Source organism: Papio anubis, unplaced genomic scaffold (genome assembly GCF_008728515.1).
Source record: "Papio anubis isolate 15944 unplaced genomic scaffold, Panubis1.0 scaffold299, whole genome shotgun sequence".
Taxonomy (NCBI): Eukaryota; Metazoa; Chordata; class Mammalia; order Primates; family Cercopithecidae; genus Papio; species Papio anubis.
In genome coordinates, this window is record NW_022163094.1 from 53,747 (window position 1) to 79,949 (window position 26,203).

The 26,203-nt window shown below is 34.2% G+C and overlaps 1 long non-coding RNA gene across 1 annotated transcript in view; it reads right to left on the minus strand.

The window, feature by feature from the left end:
- The window catches only part of LOC116272992, a 76,133-nt gene that overhangs the window by 18,916 nt on the left and 31,014 nt on the right, over positions 1 to 26,203 (minus strand). Inside the window, exon 2 of the long non-coding RNA XR_004181505.1 lies at positions 14,067 to 14,198. This is a non-coding gene — a long non-coding RNA (uncharacterized LOC116272992). The remainder of the gene's footprint in view (positions 1 to 14,066; positions 14,199 to 26,203) is intronic.

A 26,203-nucleotide genomic window follows, 5' to 3' on the forward strand; every position in this document is an offset into this window, starting at 1 on the left:
AGTATTTGCTGCTGTGCAGTCTTGCAGATTCCTGAATAAGATATTTTATTAAACACAGAAAATAAAATTAGCTTTCAAGTTTTTCAGAACTAGAAATGAGATTGATTTATAAAATGGAAAATAATGATTCAATGCTAATTGCCCAACTCTTACTAAAAATTAGATTAAACATTATTTTCAAATACTATAGTCAAATAAAATTTGCACTATGATAAGCTAATACAACAATGAATTTAATAGAAATCCAATTTGTATAGAATAACTACGGTTATAAGAAATCAGTAAGAACAATTTTTTTCTCACATTTTTCTTTGATGTGCTTCCCCAAACAAACTCTCTAAGGGTACTTAATTCAAAGCAATTGCATAAGTCTTCACAGAAAGAAAGAGGAGGAAGTGGGAAGCAGGAAGACAGAAACGGGTAGAGAAAGAGACAAAAAAGGGGGAGAGAAAAGGAAAAATAAGTAAGTAATAGCAAAAGACAAAAACTAATGTTTAAGAATGAAACAGTGCAGTTTATAAATTTGATGTTTTCTATCAAAGACAAAGTTTACAGTACCTGGAATAATACTGTAGTTAGAGTATTATTCCATAAATATTCCTTGGTTTCTTGACTTGTTATAGTAAACCTCAATTCATTTTTCCAAGATGTTCCATAATGTGTGTGCACTCTCATGCAAAGAAAGTGTTCTGCCTTCAGTATAAATGATCCCATCTAATTTGCCTCATTTAATTTTGTATACCTAATCTTAAGATCTAGGTGTGGCATATAGTAGCAGGCTAAAAAGTTGTTAAGTGAATCAATAAATTAAACTTAGACAATTCTGTGTAGTCAATTCCTTCTCTAGGAACATAACATTTTAGAAACATGTATACACATCAAGAATATAATTACATCCTTCTAACTCAAGTGCCTAAAAACAGAGTATCTTTACTTTCTATACGTTTTAGTTCTGGACTTTCAGCCCCTAGGTGAGTAGGTGGCAAAACAGTTCATCTCAAACCTCCTAGAGCATCTTCTTTTATTTAAGATGATGCTATAACTCTGGATTCTTCTTAATAATCTTAAAATATTCAACAATAATCTTAAAATATCCAAGGTTGAAGATTCAGATCTCTACCTTGAGTTAATGAATGAATTTCACACATAAGATTGGGTCTTAACAGAAAAGAGGCTGTTTGTTTACTCTCGCAGCTTTTGGATCAGTATAAACAAACCACCAAAAATGTCAGTAGTGTTAGAAAAACTGGAGTTATGAATAGAATGAATTAACTGTCCACGGAGGAACTTTCACGTTTGATATTCAGAAATGTAACTAAATTTTCTTCTCCGAAGAACCTAAACATAATTTGGAGAGATTAGAGGCAGGTGTTCTGTAAAGTACAGTGTCTAAGAAGGAGCATACCAGAATGACAGGACTAGGTGGAAAGAAGTTATGAAAGTTAAATTTGTGTTTCCTTGTCAATTTGTTTACTTTTTTCCCTGTGACCAATTCAGATGCTACAGAATAAGGCCCATTTATCTAAAAATGAAGATAAATCTCATATATTGATATGCAATATCTGGTTTTAAAACACCTCTGCTTCCCAACAGAGGAAATCCCATAACTTGTAAATTACTTGTCATTTTCTATGTTTGATCACCAAACACATCAAAATCATAACCCTGTCTTTTTCTTAATAATCAAAAGTGACTATGAGTCAATGATGGCATCATAATGTGCGAAACAAAGTATATTCTCAAAACATGCATACCCTTGTATTAATTGATACAAAGAAAATTCTTTACTTCTTGCCTCAAAACCTACCCGTTATAGTTTCTCTTTGTAATTCTATGCAATTGTTTTCATTTCAACTATTGGTATAAAAAAGGAATATATTTTCTCTGATGCAAAATGAGAAACTAAGTTGATAATGCTGTGGACAAAAATTTATGATTATTATATTTGATATTGCATCGACTGTGAAATATTAACTATGAAGTCTAATGTTTACTTTTCAAGATCTGAACCCTGAGTTATTCATACAATAAAATTTCTGAAAATAGTTGCAAAAAATTAAAATCTTGTTACTAATATTTTTCTATTAAATGTGGTTTGTAAAAGTTAATATTTGAACTTTTTCATAGTGGGTACTGAATTTACCAAATGACAAAGTTTGGTATTTTTGGCACATTTTATCTATATTTATTTTATTTTTTTAAAAAAAGGCAACATCTATTCGTTTATCATGCAAAATGTAATCAAACTTAATTTAATTAAGTTTAATATAGTATATAAGAAAAGTGCTGTTTTAGATTTCTGTGATTCAAATATTAAGTTTAAAACGGGTGAATTTTGACTTATCCCCAAAAATATATGTTTTATACTTTAAAAAATCACATTTTGAATATAAACCAAATTGAAAACTTCTGATGCTATCAGGTAACTGAATTGCTAAAAATATTATTTCATATAGTAGTCCATCAAATTTTGGAAATGTGCCTTATGATTTTTAAAAAGTGTTTTTTATCTGTGTTAGCTATCCAAGAATATTAATAGAAAGATTGGGATACAAAATAATTTAAGTATTAGATAACAGCTCTTTTGGCTTACATCTTGCAGCCTCCCTATGGCTCCTGAATACACATGATGGGAAAGAAGTGTAGCATACTAATTTTTAAAATATTATTTGAGATAAGCTGACAAAAGCAGTAAATAATTAGAGTTGAATTTAGCAATTCAGGCTATAAATATTACTTTCTTTTATCCTGTCCACTGCATAGACAATAAAGAATACGTTTAGTTTATATAGGCCAAGCTTCATGAATAGATAGAATAGAGGATATGAATTGGCATTCTGTTTCAAGTCAATGCCAAAAAAATGCCATTTTCAAATCTAGATGTTTCCCATTTAATCTTGTGAATTTTCTTCCATGAGATTCTCTTATAAAATATAAACATTCATGGGAGGTTTTAATGTTTTTGTTTTTGTTTTCTGTTTTTTGTTTTGTTTTGTTGTTTTTTATTTTTATTTTTTGAGACAGAATCTCGCTCTGTCACTCAGGCTGGAGTGCAGTGGCACGATCTCAGCTCACTGAAACCTCCACCTCCTGGGTTCAAGCGATTCTCCTGCCTCAGCCTCCTGAGTAGCTGGGATTACAGGCACCCGCCACCATGCCAGGCTAATTTTTGTATTTTTAGTACAGACGGGATTTCACCATGTTGGTCAGGCTGATCTCAAACTCCTGACTTTGTGATCTGCCCGCCTCAGCCTCCCAAAGTGCTGGGGTTACAGGCAAGAGCCACCTCACCCGGCCTCATGGGAGTTTTTTTGTAATAATAAGAACAATCGTGATTATCATGACAACGGCTAACATTTCACAATGTTTACTATGTGCAAGGTACTATTGTAAGTACTTTACATATAAGGATTTATTGCAACATTACAATAAATCTAGAAAGAGATATGTTATCAATTTTATAGATAAAAAAGCTGAAATACAGAAATGTTAACGTGCAAGGTTACATGTCAATTACTGACAAATCTGGAATACATTATACAAAATTTCTCTGTGATGTTGAGGACAAAGAATCACATTTCTCCTAAGATAAAGAAACAAAATGTACCATTCTATAAAAATATTAGCTGTCTGGATAAGGAAGCATATATGCATGAAGAAAGGACATAAGACATAGAAATCATAAAAGTGCATCTCTGATGAAGAAAAGTATAATTATTCAAGAAATGAAATAATCTTAATAACAACCTTTAGCTACTCTAGGGTTTTAATTTACAGCTTTTGTTTTAAGTATTTTTTTCTGGGTTGAATTTATATATAATACTGTTTATTGAAAACTTTTTATTATTTTCTTTTTTTTTTTTTTTTTGATATTTCAGTGCTATTACATTGAATGAATGTACAACACTTTGCTTCCCTAGCTCTTAAAAGTGGACATAGTCACTTAGCCCATTAGATGCTCTCTCCCAGGACCTGAATTTCCACTAAGCTAACACAAAGACTTCATTCAAAGTGGGGAGATCATTCATAGTGACAGCACTGGGAGAGTTCAGAGGCAGCAAGAATCCAGTGATAGCAATAGAGGTTAGAATGGAATTCTAAACACACGTTTCAGTTGTATCATTGATACGGTTTGATTCTGTGTTCCCACCTAAATCGCATGTCAAATTGTCATCCCCACATGTTGAAGGAAGGGTCTGGTGTGAGGTGATTCAATCGTGGGGGCGAACTTCCCCCTTGCTCTTCTCGTGATAACAGTTCTCATGTGATCTGGTTGTTTGAAAGTGTGTAGCACTTCCCTCTTCTCTCTCTCTCTCTCTCTCTCTCTCTCTTCTGCACTGCAATAGTATGACATGCTAGCTTCCCCTTTGCCTTTCGCCATGTCTGTAAGTTTCCTGAGGGCTCCCAGCCATGCTTCCTGTACACCCTGCAGAACTGTGAGTCAAATAAACCACTTTTCTTTATAAATTACTCAGTCTCAGGTAGTTCTTTATAGCAGTGTGAGAACAGACCAGTACAATCATTATACATACAAATTTTCTACCCAGGTTTCCTTAGCTCTGCCCATATTCTTAGACTGATTCTCCAATATTGCCATGAATTCTCAGAGCTTAATGATAGCCTTTGAATTAAGTTTCTGCTTATTATAGCAGAATTGCTTTCTATTACTTGTCACCATGAATCTTTATTGGTCAACTCCGTTCTTTCCATACCTCAAGATTATATGTCCAACACCCTCATTTTACACTAATCTGAGGTTTAAAAAAGTTTAAAATTTCTGATTATACCAATGGATGCAGTTAATGACAGTGGTTAAATTTCCTTGTCGCCAGGTCAATAGTTACCTATAATTCTGAAAGGTATAAAAGTTCAGAATCATGAGTCTTCTCATTTACTTTTTTGTTTATTAATTCATTCATTTACAAAATTATTGACATAGAAAAATGTCCACTTAGGTAAAGAAAAATTGTGTGTAAATAGTAACATACATATGGCCATGTATAAAATAGATGTGTGTACATTTTTGTAAATATATTGAGATGCTGTATCTTAAAATTAAAATAATGTTTGTATATGGGTAATGATACTTTTAAAAATTATATCATTAAATATTTTTATATTGTCCACGATAAACATAAATTGCTTTAAAATTAGAAAAAGATGTGAGGGTAGATGACAGATAACAGGGTTAATGTGCAGCTCCCACATGGATGGACAGAACAATGTGTGGAGATTCACACCATGAACTTTTGTTCCAAGAATCATCACAGGAGCATACCAGAAAAACTGAAAGAATTCACAGATTATTTGAAAGAAACAGCACGCCACTGCAAATTCCGTGAGACAGGCAAAAACTATGCATTCGGAAAGTGTGAGAGGGAGTTAAAACCTGCCTCCGAACACACACTCACACTGGGGAATCTGAAAATCCAGATTACAGGAGAAGGATTTAACCTTACCTAGAGCTGGAATGTATTTAGAGACCTGCATGAAATATAAAAGTGGAAATAGCATCAGGAAGAGCCTTATAGGCACTTCCATTCTCCAGCTTGAGCCCAGGGAAGCCATCTCTGACTACACCCCACAGAGGTCCTCCAGGAAGGCACCCAGCGGACTTAGGGAGGGGTCACAGGGTGTAAGAAGCTTCCAGCTGAAATTTGTAATAATTTTGAACGGGCATGAAGTTTTTCGAGCAGAATCCGAGGGGTGAACAGGAATTGCTGCAGATATCAGTGCAAGAACTGTGGTTGATATTATGGACATTCAGGGAGGAGTGAGGCCTAAAAGCTGAGCATTCTTGCGCAGTGTGGAAGCTTATAGCCTGTGGCAGTTTTGAGTTCCGCACTCAGGCTGGCGAGATCTAAACCGTTGCTGGCGGGGGACGAGGGGAGTGAGACCAGACTCGCCAACAGTGTGGGAGCTGGCTGAGGCCTTTCACTACTGGCTATCCCCCCATTTCCCTAGCAAACTATATGCCACAGCAGAGGCAGCCATAGTCCCCTCTGGAACATAACTCCCTTGACATAAAAACCACACCCTCGTTCCCCACAGTGGTTGTGGCAATCCCTGCCCAAGGAGAGTCTGAGCTAAGATCCATCTAACCCTGCCCTCACCTGATGGTATTTATCTACCCACCCTGGTAGCCAAACACAAAAGACAATCCTTTATGGTCCTGCTCATTCCTGAGAAACCAGAATACTTCCTGCAGCCAACTTAGGGCAAGCTTATACCCTACTGCAATACTGCAGCTGCTGCTCTCCTGTAAGCTCCACCTCCGGACTAGAGGCCAATCAACTCAGGTCTTTATAGCAACTTATTACAGAATAATCCTACTCCCAGGAAAGAGAAAACAACAGGTAATATCACCAACTGCAACATCCTAACTAACCAGAGGTGCTATATCTGTCCACGTGACAATTTCACTGCTAGCATAATCATCATTCAAGAAAGCCAGAACACTAAACATCTACAGCCAAGAATTCTCACAGAGTCTGCTGCTCTCCCCTGCTACCCCCACCAGAGAAGGTACTGGTATTCATGGCTGGGACACCTGAAGACAGATCACATTACAAGACTATTTGCAGACATTCCGCAGAATCAGTCCAGAGCTGGTAGCCCTGCTAGGTGACTGTCCTGAGAAAAGCAATAATAATCACTACAGTGCAGTTGTCAAGAATCCCATCCCTAGGGGAAGAGGAAGAGCACTACATCAAGGGATTACCCTATACAACAAAAGAATCTGAACAGCAGGCCTTGAGTTCCAGATCTTTCCATTGGTGCGTGGTTTATTACAGCAGAGACACAACTGCAGTGCTGGGTGCAGTAGGCGAAGTCTGTACCTACACCCTAGCACGCAGGCAGCCTCTGTGAACATTAAGGGTTTTGGAGAAGGGGTCCTTGTTCCCCTCTGGTACTACACTGCAGACACAGGTGTGGCTTCCCCCAAAGCAATGCAGCATGAAGGCACAATCCAGCATGAGAGCAGTTACAGTCTTACTGGAAAAATCCAGGGTGACAGCAGTTCCACAGGAGGAGCACATCCCAGATTCAGGCCTGCACGAGAGGCAGAGTCATAATTCTTCCCTACTTGGAGCACCAACATTCCTGTTGTAGCAGGATGAGAGGTGGACAAAACCCCACAGACACCGAGATAGTGAAGGAAGTGGCTTTAATCAGCTGGAAGCATCGGCAGACTAGCATCTTAAAAATCCAAGTGCACAATTTCTATCCCTTTTAAGGGCTCATAACGCTAAAAGTTTTGCATGTAAGGGTCATGATTGATTGAGCAATCTAGGGGGGTATGTGACAGGGCTGCATGCACAGGTAATCAGAGTGAAACAGAGCAGAACGGGAAGTTTCACAATGTCCTTCCATACAATGTCTGGAATCTATGGATAACATCGGTTGCTACGTCATGGGTTGAATTTTAACTATCAGGCTAAGGTCAGGCAGGCCAAGGCCTGGTTTTTAGGTCTGATGCCTGGCGTCGGGCTGCCTGCCTTTGATTTCGTTTCCTTGTTTCTTCTTGAAACATTATACAACAATATAGGGGTCTCCTTCTCTCCTCTCTCACTATAGATGAAAAGAGATGCCTATCTGATCTGAATAGCTGACATGCTACGAGAGCGAGGCTGAGAGGTGAACAGATTTTTCCTGCTGACCTGGCAGGGGAGTTGAGATAGTTCTCACTCATCACACTGATAAAACCTCAGCACATCTAACTGAGATCTCCCCCAGCCATCCTCATCAAGGCTGGGACCTCAGCCCACTGTTGGTTATTACATCTATCTGCCTGCCTTAGCCACAACCAGTGCCTATCCAGGGCTACCACCCCAATTGTGCTGCACCCTGAATCATCAATTAAATAAATAAAACACTGGAAAAAAATTAAATAAACAAATAAAATGTACACCACAAGAGAAATAAGATTCAAGAGATTCCTGCTATTCCAACACAATAGGAGAAGTGAAGTAGTTTGCATACCAAGAATATAACAACCACAACCAGCTTAAGGGAAGCCGGCACACAAAGACATTCTATGACTAAGAAATTCATACAGAATCTTCACCCCTACAAATACCAAGAACCAAATTAGGCTAAGCTAAATATTAGTCTGGTCCTTAAGAGTGGAGAAAAACAGTTCAATTAAAACTATATTAAAGAACAATTTGAAGAAACAGTCTACCCAAATGGGAAGGAACCAGAGAAGTAATTCTGGTTATGACAAAACAAGATTCTATGACACTCCCAAAACATCACACTGTCTTCCTAGCAATAGATCCAAACGAAAAAGAAATCTCTGAATTATCAGATAAAGAAATCAGAAGGTAGACTATTAAACTACTCAAAGAGATATCAGAGAAAGGTAAAAACAACTTGAGAAATTTTAAAAAATAGAGGATATGGATGAAAAATTCTCCAGAGAAATAGATGTTATGAAGAAAAAACAATCACAACTTCTGCAAATGGAAGACACACTTAGAGAAATGCAAAATGCATGGAAAGTTTAAACAAGAGACCAGAACAAATAAAAATTGAGATTACTGAGAAAGAATATAAATCTAAAAGTCTATAAAACATATTTAAGGAAATAATCAAGGAAAACTTCCCCAGCCTTGCTAGAGATCTAGACATCCAAATAAAAGACGTTCAAAGAATACCTGGGAAATTCATCACAAAAAGATCATCACCTAGGCACATGGTCATCAGGCTAATCTAAAGTCAAGATGAAGGAAAGAATCTTAAGAGCTGTGAAGCAAAAGCATCATGTAACCTATACAGGAAAACCTATCTGATTAATAGCAGATTTCTCAGCAGAATCCCCCGAAGGGATTGGGTTCCTACTTTTAGCCTCCTTTGAGAAAACAATATTCAGTCAGTATTTTTGTATCCAGCAAAACTAAGTTTCATAAAAGAAGTAAAAATACGATCTTTTTCAGAGAAACAAATGCCGAGTGAGTTTGTCACTACCAAGCCAGCACTGTAAGAATTACTAACAGGAGTTCTAAATGCACCAAAATAGAACCTCCTTAAAGCATAAATCTCACAGGATATATAAAATGATAACACAATGAAAAAAAAAAAAGCCCCACAAAGTATTTAGGCAACAACTAGCACGATCAATAGAATTGTACTTCACATCTCACTGCTAACATTGAATGTAAAGTCATAAATGCTTCAGTTAAAAGACAAAGAATGGGAGAATGTATAAGAATTCACCAACCAAGTATCTGCTGTCTTCAAGAGACTCACCTAACACTTAAGAACTCACATAAACTTAAGGTAAAGGGATGGAAATATATATTCCATGCAAATAGACACCAAAAGCAAGCAGGAGTAGGTATTCTTATGTCAGACAAAACAGACTTTAAAGCAACAACCACTAAAAAAGACAAAGTGGTACATTACATAATGATAAAAGAACTAGTCCAACAGGAAAATACCACAATCCTACATATATATGCATCTAATACTGGAGGCCCCAAATTTATAAAATAATTACTACTAGACCTAAGAAATGAGATAGATGGCAACACAATAATAGTGGGGGATTTCAGTACTCCACTGATAGCACTAGAGAGGTCATCAAGACAGAAAGACAACAAAAAACAACAGATTTAAACCACAGAAAAAAATTGACTCAGCAAATATTTACAGAACATTCTACCCAATGACTGCAGAATATACATTCTTCTCAGCAGCACATGGAACTTTCTCTGAGATAAACCATATTATAGGCCACAAAACAAGTCTCAATAAATTTCAGAACATCAAAATCAGATTAAGTATCTTCTCAGAAGACAATGCAGTGAAACTAGAAATTAACTCCAGAAGGAGCCCTCAAAACTATACAAATTCAGGAAAATAAAATACTCCGCTCTTGAATGATGTTTGATTCAACAATGAAATCAAGATGGAAATTTAAAAGTTCTTTGCACTTAACAATAGCAGTGACACAACTTATCAAAACCTATAAAATTCAGCAAAAGCAAGTGCTAAGAGGAAAGTTTATATCATTAAATGCCTACATCAAAAAGTCTGAAAGAGCACGAATAGACAATCTACAGTCACACCTCAAGGAACTAGAGAAACAAGAACAAACCAAACCCAAATCCAGCAGAAGAAAAGAAATATCGAAGATCAGAGCAGAACTAAATGAAATTGAAACAAACAAAAATACAAAATATAAATTAAACAAAAATCTATTTCTTTTAAAGATAAGCAAAATTGCTAGACCACAAGTGAGAATAACCAAGAAAAGAAGAGAGAAGATCCAAATAAGCTTAGTTAGAAATGAGATACTAAAACCAATACTACAGAAATATAAAAGATCATTCAGGGTTATTATGAACACCTTTACACACACAAATTAGAAAATCTAGAAGAGCAAGATAAATTCCTAGAAGTATAAAACCCTCCTAGAATAAACAAAAAAGCATTGTAAACTCTGAACAGACCAATAACAAGTGCTAAGATCGAAACCATAATAAAAAAAAAATTGCCAAAAAAAAGAAGTCCAGGACCAGATAAATTCAGAGCTGAATTCTAACAGACATTCAAAGAAGAATTGGTACCAATCGTGCTGCAACTATTCCAAAAGATAGAGAAGGAGAGAATCATCCCTAAATAATTCTGTGAAGCCAATATCACCTTAATACCAAAACCAGGGAAATGACATAACAACAACAAAAAGCTACAGACCAACATCCCTGATGAACATAGATACAAAAATCCTCAACAAAATACTAGCTAATGGAATACAACAATATGTCAAAATGATAATACATCATAATCAAGTGGGTTTCATACCAGGGATGCAGGAATGGTTTAACATACGCAAGTCAGTAAATGTGATACATCATATAAACAGAATTAAAAACAAAAATCATATGATTATTTGGATATGTGTATGTAGAAACACTTTTGACAAAATCCACATCCCTGTATAATAAAAACCCTCAGCAAAATTATCAAAAAAGGGACATACCTCAAAGTAATAAAAGTCACACATGACAAATCCACTGCCAACATTATACTGAAAAGGGAAAAACTGAAAATATTCCCTCTGATAAATGGAACAAGACAAGGATTCCAACTTTTACCACTTCTATTCAACATATTACTAGAAGTCCTAGCCAGCGCAATCAGACGAGAGAAAGAAATAAAGGGCATCTGAATCGGTAAAAAGGAAATCAAGCTGTGGCTATTCAATGATGATATGATCGTATACCTAGAAAACCCTAGAGTCAACCAAAAAGCTTATAGAACTGACAAATGAATTCGGAAAAGATTCAAATCAATGTATACAAATCAGTGGCACTTCTCTACACCACCAGCAACCACATTGAGTGTCAAAATAAGAACTTAATCCCTTTACAGCAGCTGTGAATAAAATGAAATGAAATAAAATAAAATAAAATAAAATAAAATACTTAGGAATACTCCTAACCAAGGAGATGAAATATCTCTATAAGGAAAACTAAAATCTTGCTGAAAGAAATCATAGATGACACAGACAAATGGGAATACATACAATGCTCATGAATGTGTAGAATCAATATTGTGAAAATTACCATATTGCCAAAAGCAAACAACAAATTCTCATCAAAATACCATCATCTTTCTTCACAGAAGTAGTAAAAAAAAATCCTAAAATTCACATGGATCTAAAAAAGAGCCCCTATAGCCAAAGCAAGACTAAGCAAAAAGTACAAATCTGGAGACATTACCTGATTTCAAACCATACTAGAAGGCTACAGTTACCAAAACAGCATGGCACTGGTGTAAAAATAGGCACATAGATGAACAGAACAGAATGGAGAACCCAGAAATAAAGCCAAATTCTTACAGCCAATTGATCTTTGACAAATCAAATCAAATAAATAAATAAATAAATATAAAAAAAAAGAGGAGAAAGGACACCCTATTCAACAAATGGTGCTGGGATACCTGGCAAGCCACATGTAGAAGAATAAGGCTAGATCCTCATCTCTCACTGTATATAAAAATCAACTAAAGATGGATCAAATACTTAAATCTAAGACTTAAAGCTATAAAAAAATTCTAGAAGTTAACACTGGAAAAACTCTTCTATACACTGGCTTAGGCACAGACTTCATAACCACGAATCCAAAAGCAAATGAAACAAAAACAAAAACAAACAGGTAGTACCTAATGAAAATAAAATGCTGCTGCACAGCAAAATAAATGATCAGCAGAGTAAACACAACCCACAGAATGGGAGAAAATATTCACAAACTATGCATCTGACAAAGAACTAATATCCAGAATTTACACGGAACTCAGTCAGCAAGGAAAAAACAAATAATTTCATCAAAAAATAGCCAAAGGACATAAATACACAATTTTGAGAAGACATAAAACAAATACAATAAAAATATAAACAAATAAAAATATATTAATTATATTAATAAATATATTAAAATATGCCCATCACCCATTATCAGGGAAATGCAAATTAAAACCACAATGAGATACCACTTTACTCCTGCAAGAATGACCACAGTTGAAAAATAAAATCACAGATGTTGATGTGGATGTGGTGAAAAGAGAACACTTTTACACTGCTGGTGGGAATGTAAACTAGTTCAACTACTATGGAAAACAGTATGGAGATTTCTTAAAGAACTAAAAGTAAATCTACCATTTGACCCAGTAGTCCTACTACTGGGTATCTATCTACTCAAAGAAAAGTAAAAGCAAGACGTTTAGCTGACTCACAGTTCAGCAGGGCTGAGGAGGCCTCAGAAAACTTAAAATCATGGCAGAAGGAGAAGGGGAAGCAAGGCACCTTCTTCACAGGGTGGCAGGAAGGATAAGTGCTGAACAAAGGGAAAATAAAACCATCAGATCTCCTGAGAATTCACTCACTATCACAAGAACAGCATGAGGGAAACTACCCTCATGATTCAATTACCTCCACCTGGTCTCTCCCTTGACACGTGGGGATTGTGGGGATTATGAGGATTACAATTCAAGATGAGATTTGGGTGGGGACACAAAGCCTGACTATTTACTGATATTACCTATCCTATCTAGACTTACATTCTTTACCCACAAGAAGAAAATAACAATAGTGTTTACTTTAAGTTGTTATTTTAAGGATTTTTTTAGATAATGCTATTAAAACACTTAGCACAAACCTTGCCACATTTTAAGTACCCAATTGTAACTATTTCATTATCATTATAATTTAAAAGGTCATCATAAATATGTCTATTACAGCATAAGTGAACATGATCAAACATGGAACAAATTCTGAGGTTTGCAGTAAAGGAATTAATTTCTTATGAATTGAAATAATGCCAAGTGCCATATTAAAATTTAACCTACATCTAATTTGTGCAGAAATCATTCATTGCTTTTTCAAAAGATGTAAATAAGAAACTGATATGGAACAACAATGTTTTAATTCTCCAGATAAAGGGGGATGCATTGCATGATAGAAATGGCTAATCTATTATCCTGAGCCTTTTTATTCAATACAAGTAAGTGAACAGGATGAACACAGGGAAAAAATACTAAAGGAATCTTTGAACTGGAGATTAGCATGTAAAATACAAAACAGAAGTGGCAAGGCAAGGGAGATAAACAGATTTGTTACAAGAAAAGCTTAAAAAAAGGGAAATTTGTTTACAAGGAGGGGAAGATATATGTGGGAATTTATATGACATAAAAAGAAATTATTATGATATCTGGAAACCTTGGAACTGAAAGATGTACCTTATTTCACTTTTTTCTTCCCAATGTGCCACTCAGTTGCATTTAAAAAAAAATTTCTTTTTTTTTTTTTTTTGTGAGTTGCATATTTATTCATGGAGGACACATACGTCTTTCTTCCAGAGGCTCACTACCACAGCTCTGAGGCCCTACCACTTTCTTCAGTTCTGTTAATCCATAAGAAGTAAATAAATGCATCATTTAAAAATATGGCAAAAATACCCCAGCCCTGCTGAACTGTGAGTCAGCTAAACGTCTTTCTTTTACAAATTACCCAGTCTCAGGCAGTTATTTACAGCAGTATAAAAATGGACTAATACACTTACCCAAGGACGCAATATATGTGACAGCTCTAGGGAGAGAGCTCCGGTCTGCCTGATATGAACCCGTAGATAAAGCTAGTAGGCAATACTACAAGAAGTCATCAAATGGCCAGCTATGATCTAAAATAAGAAAGTCTAGGAAAAGTGAAAGAATAATGTCAAGGTATATACTTTTGTACAATTTGACATTCCTAATGACAGAGTCAAGCAAGGTACCAGAGGCATCTGTATTAAAGAACAGTGGGACAGTAACAATTGACCAGTCTATATACAGTGACATATGCCTACTAATTAACACACATAACTTAGTCCTTAATTATACTTCTATTTTTGTTTATTAGAGATCATTGTCTCAGTAAGGAAGGAAATCATTGTCAGGACTAATGCTAGTAACCCTTGAAATACGTTAATGTCATTTCTTCTTGAGAAATACTATGTATTTGAATTGAAATAAACATTTAAAACCATAGGAAGTTGATATGGTTTGGATTTGTGCCCCTACCCAAATCTCATGTCAAACGGTAATCCCCAGTGTTAGAGGAGGGGTCTGTGGGGAGGTGACTGGCTCATGGGGGCAGGTTTCCCCCTTGCTGCTCTCATAATAGTGAGTTCTCATGAGATCTGGTTTAAAAATGTGTGCACCTCTCCCTTCACTCTTCCTCCTGCTCTAGCCATGTAGGACGTGTCTGCTTCCCCGCTGCCTTCTGTCATGACTGTAAGTTTTCTGAGGCCTCCCCAGCCATGTGGAACTGTGAGTCAATTAAAATTCTTTTATTAAAAAAAAAAAAAAAAAGAAAAGTAAGTCATTATATGAAAAAGACACTTGTACCTGCATATTTATAGCAGCACAATTTGCAGTTGCAAAAATATGGAACCAGTCTAAACGCCCATCAACCAACAAGTGGACAAAGAAAATGTGATACACACACACACACACACACACACACACACACACACACACACTATGGAGTACTATTCAGACATGAAAAGGAACAAGCAACGTTATTTGCAGCAACCTGGATGGAGTCAGACACTATTTTTCTAAGTAAAGTAACTCAGGAATGGAAAATCAAACATTGTATGTTCTCACTTATACATGGGAGCTAAGTTATGATACGGCAAAGGCATAAGAAAAATATAATAGTCTTTGGGGACTATGGGAGAAGTGTGGGAGTGGAGTAAGGGATAAAAGACTGCACATTGGGTACAGTATATACTACTTTGGTGACAAGTGCACCAAAATCTCAGAAATCACCACTAAAGAACTTACCCATGTAACCAAAACCCACCTGTTCCCCAAAAACTATTGAATAAAATAAAATATAATAAAATTTAAAAAAATAAAACAACATTGGAAGAAAATAGATTTTACGAAAAGTATAATCCAATAACTAGTTTCTCCTGTTTATTTTTATTAAGGTTTTATTAGGTGAAATTGACCCATAATTAAGATTAAAAGCCTTTGGTTTCAATCTTAACCAACTTTTTAATAAAAGAGAGTATATTCCATTGATTTCATTTCTGTTTCTACTATTTTCAATTATTAAATATATTAAAATATATGTTCTGTTAATGTAATAATCTAGCATAGTATACAGCTTCAATAATTGCAACACATATACTTATCTTTGAAATTTGTGACCATCTTTCTTTAGAGAAGAAATTGCTACTGGTCACCATACAAATGTTTTTTATTTGGATATCGCCATTTAATTCAGGAAAATGATTGCACAAATGCTTAGTTAAATAAACTTTCCAGTAAAATTAGACATAAAATGTGTGTAGTTGATACCAAAAGGTTGTTTTTTCTCATTTTTTTAAAATGTAGAACAGAAAAAAGTCTCATTCAAAAGTCTTACCATCAATAAAACGCAACAATTGAAATAGATTCAGATTCATTTGATAGAGATTTAAAAATAAAATGTAGTTTGGCATATCTGCAGAACAAATCTATTTAAACTCAACAGGGCACTTATCTCTTTTTTTTCCCTGAGGCAATCCTGTCTGATGCTGAATAGAGTAGCATATAGCAATTACCATCATATTAAAATGACAAAATTTAGCTTCTAAAAGGGTTAGAGGACTAGGATGAAAGAAGAAAGGATTAAAAAACACTGAGCCACACAAAGCAAAGCCATTAACCATTCATTCCTGAATACAGGAGAATTTAAAGATGCATTACAGAATCTGGGTGTAGGTTTTACAATCATTTGTGGCAGGTATTTAGGGAAATGGTGAGATTCTGATTTCAATTTAACCTTGACATGAGTAATAAGATTTTCAGATAAAAAATATATTTATGAAATGTAACCATTTCCTAAAGGCTTAAGACATTTTTAATATATTTTATTTTTAAACAGTTTCAGACTTACAGAATGCCATGGTCTGGATATTCGTGTCCCTTCAAAATTCATGTTGATATCCTAAGCTCCAAGGTGATGTTATAGGGAAGTTAAGCCAATTTTTGTTGTCTCTATAGTTTTGCCTTTTCCAGAATGCAAATGTCATATAATTGGAAATATGCAGTAGGTAGGCTTTCAGACTGGCTTTTTAAACTTAGAAATATGAACTTTGAATCTCCTATGTATCTTAATGGCTTAATAATTCATATTTTTATTGCTGAAAATTATTCTCTTGCATGAATGCACCATACTTTATTTCTTAATTCTCCTATTAAAGGGCATCTTGTGCTTTTAATTTTTGGTGGAATAAAGCTTCTACAAACACTCTTGTATATATTCTGTGTAGACATAGTTTTCAAATGATTTAAGTAAATGCCTAGGAACACGATTGCAAGACTATACGGTAAAACTTGGTTTACATTTGAATAAACTACCAAACTGTCTTCCACAGTGGTTAGGCCATTTTATATTCCTACAATAAATTAAGAGTTTTCAGTGCTCCATATGCTCCCCAGGAACTGATGTTGTCATTGTGATAAGCAGAATTATTGTCCTTCAGCCTATGTCCAATAAGGCTCTTATAGTGCTTACATTAGAGGGCAAGCCTTTGTTATCGAGAGTATACAGGTTTATTTCATTGTGGTTACTGTTTTCATTCCTCTGCTTCTGATTTTACTTGGTTTAAGAACCTGATCGGTTTCCTGAAAGTGAACTCATGAAAGTAGATGTATTCAAAGACTGTGGTCCCCAGAAATGTCTTACTCTCATACGAGTTTACAATCCTCAGAATTCATGAAAAGAATCATGTAAGTGTTCCAGTTAGTATAGGACTCCAGTGGATTCTGGTCCAAATAAGCCGATTTTGACTGTGATTTTATATATTCTCTTGTCTCTATAGATCCCAGGGTGGTGGCTTGTCCAGAGTCCTCAATTCTCCAGTGAGTAAGAAAACGTCTTTGATTTTTCGTTCGCTCAGCTTTTGTCTTTCTGTAAGGATGCAGTTGATGTTTTCAATCTTGTTACATGTAGAAGCTGAAACTTAAAAGTCAGCTTCAAATAATATTTTTATTGTTAATTTAGAATCTATTTACTGGTATTCTGTAGTTACAGTAGCCCACTGACTCTTCTCTTGTCTCCCAAGATATTTCTCTTATCTACTACAAATTGTTCTGCTTTTCAACCCACATAGCCATGAATCTTCTCATACATCCAACAATTCATTTTCAGTGTAAAATGCCTTGAGTTATGTGCTCAATGATTCACTTAATAACCTTGTGTCTCAGTTTCCAAATATCTAAAATGAAAGTTAGAATATGGAATACTATTCAGGATTATCTGTAAGTTATTTTTTTTCGTGGCTCATGTTCTATATACAGTTGCATGCAAAGCAACATTTTAAAAATAGAATCACAGTTTGAATTTTTTAAAGCAGTGGTATTCAAAATGCAGTTATTGAACTAGCAGCTTCAACCTTATCTAGGAACTTTTTAGAAATGCAAGTTTTTGAGCCCCAAACCTGAACTAAAGATACAGAAACTCTGAGGGTGAGATGAAGAATCCGGTTTTAAAAGGCTCTACAGGTGACTCAGAGTCAAGTTAAAATTGAGAACCACTGCTGTCGAACAGTGTATTCATTGTTTTATATAATCTTTCTCTAAATTGTTGTTAAATTACATAACTATAATTTAATGTACATTTATTATTCCTTTCTATTTAGACTTTCATAGATTGGTTTTCAAAATATGCTTGCATATTTACTTATAAATATGGTCATTTCTATGAGTATCTTAATAGTGTAACTTAGTTCTGTAGGTATGTGGCACTGTAAGCAGGTGGATCATTCAATATGCCTATAGATTCAGGTGGAAGCATGTGTCAATATAAATGGAAAGGAGTCTACAATGATAAGAGGCTTCATGAACATGGATTTTTTAATGAATCTGTAGTACATGTTCAGAATTTGAACTTCCATATTGACACATGTAAATGAAATTAGGATCAAATCACCAGTTATGATTAATTTATAGATGTGAACATAATTGGAACTGTTTTCTAATAGGCTTAACAGCTTTTTCCTGTTATTGAGTAAACATTTGTGTGATATTTTGCTTTACCACAGACAAATAATTACATATTTTCTCTGCATCTATACCTACTTGTTTTCAGTATGCCTAATATCTGGCATAGATCAATATTTATGTCAAAGAACACATTATTTTCTCAGGTGACAAAACTTTAAAAAGATAACCTTAGAAGTTTTCCATAGATAATCACCGCAGGTGAGGTTCAGGATAAGCTAATTGATTGGTAATTTGTGAGCAAATAATTTTTTGGCAAGATTAGAAAAGTTTGTTATAAATTGAGGTGGATGTTGAGAAAGATGAAATCAAGATTTTCTATAACATATACTATTGTGATTCCTTTCTTTATAAAGCAACTATTTTTATAAGATATATCTCACATCAAATCCATCCCCTCCATTGTGTCTGCACCAATCATTTTCTATGTAAAATTGTTGAATAGAAAGGAAATTATAATTAAGGTTGCATTCCTGTTGTGTTCCAAATGACACCTGCAACTGAATCACCTGTGATGTTTACTAAATATGCAGATTTCAGTCTTAGAGTAATGAAATAAAAATGTAGGAATATGGAACTCAAATATTGGCTCAGAAATCTAGAGCAGCTCTAGATTCTGTTATTAAGTAAAGTCATTTAAAAAAATCTATTCAAAATATTTAGAGTTATTGGTCCTTTATAGTAAACAGTGTGTTTTTACTCAACTGTGGGAAAGTTAACAAATCTTAATACACTGATTTATTTAAGTTTTATTACTACATAGGTGTTGTTACGTTAACTGTTATGATGTCCAAATATAAAGTTTAAACAATATTCATAAGATAGGATTCAGAAAATGGCAATCTGATGCTTGGCTAGCATGTAAAGCATTAAATATTATGTAACAAGAGTTATTCATATTTTAAAATACTGATTCATCTCTCTAGAGATATAGTGGGGAACATTTCTATTAAAACAATTTAAAATAACAGTAAAAATAATCACCTCATTTTAGACTATCAGAGGAGAATGAACCTAATTTGAAAAGCAGTAACTTATCAAAAGAAATCATGGCTTTTCAATCCTTTCTATTATTTTCCTTGTGTCCCAAGAAAAAAATAAAATAAGACTTACTAGTTTCATGACATTTTAATCTTGTGCTTTAAGGATGGGTTTCATGTGGTGATGGTAGCTTAGATTGAGAGGCATTGTTCACCTTTAGAATCACATTGATTTTTTTTCACATATGTTTTATGAATCACAAAACCTAAAGCAGTAATGTGTTAGCAAAAGGGCGCTGGTATAATTTATAGTAAGGTAATGTTGACTTGAGAAGAAAAAGCTGGTGGTATTTATATCAATACTTAGAGTAATTCTTGACCTATATTAGCAGTTCAATAAATATTATTGAATAAAAAATAATACAGTTAAATGTGTAACCATTTGCTTAACAGATTTGTATATGGGGTAGATTAGGAATGCTAATAATAATAAGACCTAAAATTAATTAAGAAACACACATTATTTACAATTAATTTCTAAACAAAAATCAGAAAAAAATATTAAAATATTTCATGTTTTTAAATCTATGCCTTGACAAAGTGACAGCTCATCTGGGCCTGGCATGGTGGCTCACGCCTGTAATCCCAGCACTTTTGGAGACCGAGGTGGGCAGATCACCTGAGGTCAGGAGTTCGAGGCCAGCCTGGCCAACATGGTGAAACCCTGTCTCTACTAAAAATACTCTCTCTCTCTCTCTCTATATATATATATATATGGCCAAGCGTAGTGGCACTCGTCTGTAGTCCCAGCTACTCGGGAGGCTGAGACAGGAGAGTCTCTTGAACACAGGAGAATTCTAGTGCAGTGAGCCAAGATTGCTCCACTGCACTACAGCCTGGGCAACAGAAAGAGACTCCGTCTCAAAAAAAAAAAAAAAAAAAAAAAAAGTCATAGCTCATCTGATTTTACTCAGAGGATAATAAAATAAAAATAAATCTTAAGGGTTCCCATGACCTTCTGACATTGTTTTCTCTTGAGAGATTGGCCATATTTTCCATTGACTATTGATTTAATAACTAATTTTAGGAAGTTACTGTCCTGAAAATGTGCTACCATGAGCTGTAGTTCTCTTAGTGCCCACTCTCTCTCTTTGGGTAAGAGGTTAATAAGTTTGGAATAATATGTTAAGCATGGAACCCCTTGCTCTGTATTACTAAAATACTATGCCCACAGAGAGGGAAATTTGTTTCTTTCTTCTCCAGGGATAGGTCTGTCTGTGGCAGAGACCTACCCACATTCAGGGAAGATAAATATATATGTTAAATTCCGTGCTTTCTATTAGAAAGTACAGTTTTCCATAAATAGCAGCAATATAATATAACCTACAGATAATCAATAATTACACCTCTCTCCCTTTTATGAAATACTTTCTTTACTTGGCTTCCAAGGGACTACTTTTGACTCCTTCTTTTTCTGTCACGAAAATTTTACGTGAAATGTGATATGCAGAAATGTGGAAAATATATACAAAATTACATAAACATATAAATGCAGGTTTATAGTGCAAAAACTCTACATATCTACAACCATGTCAAAAAATAAAACATCACTACAAACCAGAAACTTCTATTTTTGTCCTTTATTAATGAGAACTGTCTCTTTGCCAATATAGGTAACTGTAATATTATTTTTATGGTACTCATTTCCCTACTACTCTGTTTTTTTCACATATAGGTAACTGTAATATTATTTTTGTGGTATGCATTTCCTTACTATTTTTTTCACACATCCATCAACCATATATACCTATAAAATATTAACTTGAGTTTATTTTGAATACATAGAGAGCTATATATATATCTATAAACACATATATAGAATATATGTAGATATGTACATGTATATCTATATATAAACATGCATATATGGATATAAATGCTATCTATATATAGATATATAGTGTATATATACACATATATATAGAGAGATAGATATTCATGAATATCTATCTATCTATAGGCATAATGTGGAGATAGGTTTGGTTCCAAGTCACACAAATACTTTGTTTTCCCAGTGCATATGAAAGTTACATTTACACTATAGTCTATAGATATGTAAATGTGTAATAGCATTAGGTCTAATAAAAAATAAAAATCTAAATTAAAAACACTTTATTACTAAAAAAATGATAACAATTATCTGAGTCTTCAACAAGTCATAATCTTTTTGTTAGTGGAGAGTCTTGCCTCAGTGTTCATTGTTGTTGAGTGATCAGGGTGGTGGTTGCTTAAGGCTGGGGTGGCTGTGACTATTTCCTAAAATAAGCAAATAAAGTTTACCACATGAACTGACTTTTCCTTTCAAGATAGATATCTATGTGACATGCAATGCCATTTGATAGCATTTTACCCACAGTAGAACTCCTTTCAAAACTGGAGTCAATCCTCTCAGATTTTACCACTGCTTTATCAATTACATTGATGTAATATTCTAAGTCCTTCATTGTCATTTTAACAATGTTCACAGCATCTTCAGAAGTAGATTCCATCTCAAGAAACCACTTTCTTTGCTTATCCATAAGAAGCAATTACTCATCCACTCAAGTTTTACACATGGGATTGCAGCAACTCAGTCACCTCTTTGGGCTCTACTTCTAATTCTAGTTCTCTTTCCATTTCTTTGCAGCTGGTTCCTCTACTGAAATCTTTATCCCCTCAAAATCATCTATTGGGTTCAGGATTAATTTCTCCCAAATTCTTGTTAATGTTAATACTTTGATCTACTCCCATAAAACATGGATGTTATTTATGGCCTCTAGAATCATAAATCCTTCTTGGAAGGTTTTCAATTGAATTTTCTGAGATCCATCAGAGAAATAACTCTCTACGACACCTATAATCTTATAACATGTATGTCCTAAATAATAAGATTGAAAATTGAAATTACTCCTTGATTCCTGGGCTGCAGAGTTAATGTTGTGTTGGCAGGCATAAAAATAAATGCACTGAACACTAGAGCACCGAGATTCACCAAACAAATACTGCTAGGCCTAAGAAACACATTGATCACAATGCAAGAATAGTGAGGGAGTAAATATACTAGATCTGGCATTATTATACAGATCATCAAGGCAGAAAATTATCCAAGAAACTCTGGACTTAAACTGGACTGTAGACCAAATGGACCTAACAGACATTTACAGAACATTCTACTCACCAACCATAGAAATAACTTCCTTATCTTCTGCACAGGGAACATTCAAAGCATATGGTTTCAATGAAATCAAAAAATCAAAATCATATCATGTACCTTCTTGAACTACAATGGAATAAAATTAAAAATCAATACCAAGAATAACACTCAAAACTACACAAGAATATGGAAAGTAAGTTACTTGTTCCTGAGTTACTCTTAGATAAATAATAAAATTAAGGCAGAAATTTAAAAAAAAAAATCAAAAACAAAAAAATACAGAGGCAGCGTACCCAAACCTCTGGGATACGGCAAAAGTAGTGAGTGCTAAGAAGAAAGTTTATAGTGCTAAATGCCTACATCAAAAATATAGGAAGATCTCAAATTAACAACATCATGTTGAACCTCTAGGAACTAGGAAAACAAGAACAAACCACATCCAAATCTAGCAGAAAAAAAGAAATAACAAAGAACACAGCAGAACCAAGTACAAGTGAGACCAAAAAAATGATACAAAGGATCAACAAAGTGAAAAGTTGGTTATTTGAAAGGATAAACAAAATTGACCACTAGCTAGATTAACCAGGATAAAAAGATTCAAATAAGTACAATAGAAATGATAAAAGAGACATTACAACTGATACCACAGATATACAAAAAACCATCAGAAACTACCATAAACACCTTTACGTACACAATCTCGGAAACCTAGAGGAAAAGGATAAATTCCTGGAAACGTACAACCTCTCAAGAATTGAACCAGGAAAAAACAGAAATCCTAAACGGGCCCATAATGAGTAACTAAACTGAATTAGTAATGAATAATCTTCGAACAAAAAAATTCCAGGATGAGATGGATTCACAGCTTAATTTGACCAGACATACAAAGAAGAGATTGTACCAATATTACTGAAACTATTCCAAAAAATCAATTAAGAGGGATTCCTCACTAACTCATTCTACAAATACAATATCAGTCTGAAGTCCAAATCAGGCAAACACACAACACAAAAAGAAAATTGCAGGTCAATATTCCTGATGAACATAAATGCAAAGATCCTCAAAAAAATAGTAGTGAACCAAATTCAGCAGCACATCAAAAAGATAATTCATCACAATCAAGTGGGTTTTATTCCAGGAACACAAGAATGCTTCAAAATAGGCAAATCAATTAATGTGACTCACCATATAAACGGAAGTAAAAACAGTAACCACATGATCCTCTCAATGGGTGCAGAAAAAAGCACTCAATAAAATCTAACGTTCCTTTTGATAAAAACCTTCAACAAACTAGGCACTGAAGGAACAATACTTCAAAATAACAAGAGCCATCTATGAAAAACACACAGCCAACAACATATTCAAAAGTTAGAAGTGTTTCCCCTAAGATCTGGAACAAGCAAGGATGTTCACTCTCACCACATCTACTCAACATAGTACTGAAAGTCCTAACTAGAACAATCAGGTAAGAGAAAAAAATAAAAGGCATCCAAGTTGGAAAAGAGGAAGTCAAATTATCTCTTTGCTGATGATGTAATTTTATACCTAGAAAACCCTAAAGATTCCTCTAAAAGCTACTTGGGACTTGGGCTTGATAAATACCTTCAGTAAAGTTTCAGGATACAAAATCAATGTAAAAATATTAGTAGCAATATTGGATATCAAATTTTGTAACTCATATTTTTGTATATTCTTAAGATATACACACACACACACACACACACACGTCTTTTTTAAAGGAACGTACATACAATGGAAATAATTAAACAGATATTACCTCTATTTAACAAAAAATAACAATAAGTTTATTTTTGCCTCATGATATAGTAAGACATTTTACTCTTTGTTTTTCTTTTCCAAAAACACTCCCCTGAACTGTATCAAGCCTTTAGGATATCCATCTTTTTCTTGATGTATTGGGAAATTTGAATAGGGTCAAAAGTAAAATTCACTGACTTGCAGCTTTGCCCTTATAAATCCTACATTACACTGATTTCTACTGTCAGTGTAATATGAGGACATTAGTTAAATCTCCTCTGAACAAGTGTTTGAACATGGACTACCTAGGCTTTTAATTGCTGGCAACTGCAGGTTTTTAGACTTGTATGAATTCGTTTCTAGCTGTTCAAAAATGTCCATCCGTTTAAACATAAAGACATTTTTTTGCAGTACAGCTGTTTCTGAATCAGGTTGTTTGCATCTATGAATTCATCAAATAGTCTATCCATGTCCAAAATATCTTCATTTTTAAATATTCTGAAGCACATTGGATGTCATGATAAATAAAACATCTATTCTCAGAGAAAATAGTTTTAAATCATAGAGATAATTTGAACTTGTGAAATCAAAGTTGGATTCCAAATTAGCAACAGTTTTAGTTAAAAAAAAAAAAAAGAAAGAAAGAAAGTGAGAAATTCCTTTAACATTGTGGGTAAATTTTTTGAATTCTGAAGTAGTAATGTTTCAAGAAATGAGTCATTTTATTTACAAAATGAGTTTTTGTGAAAACATACCAAGAACGCAGAAAACTTAGATGAAGTCACTGCAGATCTTCCAGGCTCCCTGTGGCCTTTTCAAAGATCATCAAACAATTTTAGATCACAGGTCTTACAAAAACAAATGGTGGATCCTATTTGACTAAATTCTTGTTCTAGGTGATGAATATAAATAAAGATATGGTATTCAAAATCTCATCTTAGTGGAACTAAAATAATTCAAGGTTTTGAGTAACAGAAGGATATATCATAGAAGACTAAAAAGTGTTATGTAATATGAGAAAAGATGAGAAGTGAGTATTTTAGACATGGATAATGTATTTGATGAATTCATAGATGCAAACAACCTGATTCAGAAACAGCTGTACTGCAAAAAAAGCCTTTATGTTTAAATGGATGGACATTTTTGGACAGCTAGAAATGAATTCATGCAAGTTTAAAAACCTGCAGTTGCCAGTAATTAAAAGTCTAGGTAGTCCATGTTGAAACACTTTTGTTCAGAGGAGATTTAACTAATGTCCTCATATTACACTGACATTAGAAATCAGTGTAATGTAGGATTTAAAACGGCAAAGCTGCAAGTCAGATTGAATTTTACTTTTGACCCCATTCAAATTTCCCAATACATCAAGAAAAAGATGGATATCCTAAACACATGATACAGTTCAGAGGAGTGTTTTTGGAAAAGAAAAACAAAGAGTAAAATATCTTGCTATATCATGAGGCAAAAATAAACTTATTGTTATTTTTTGTTAAATAGAGGTAATATCTATTTATTTCCATTGTATTTATGTTCCTTTTTAAAACAACTATATATATATCTTAAGAATATACAAAAATATGGGTTACAAAATTTGATATCCAGTATTGTTACTGATATTTTTACATTAATTTTGTATCCTGAAACTTTACTGAAGATATTTATCAAGCCCAAGTCCCAAGTAGCTTTTAGAGGAATCTTTAGGGTTTTCTAGGTATAAAATTATGTCATC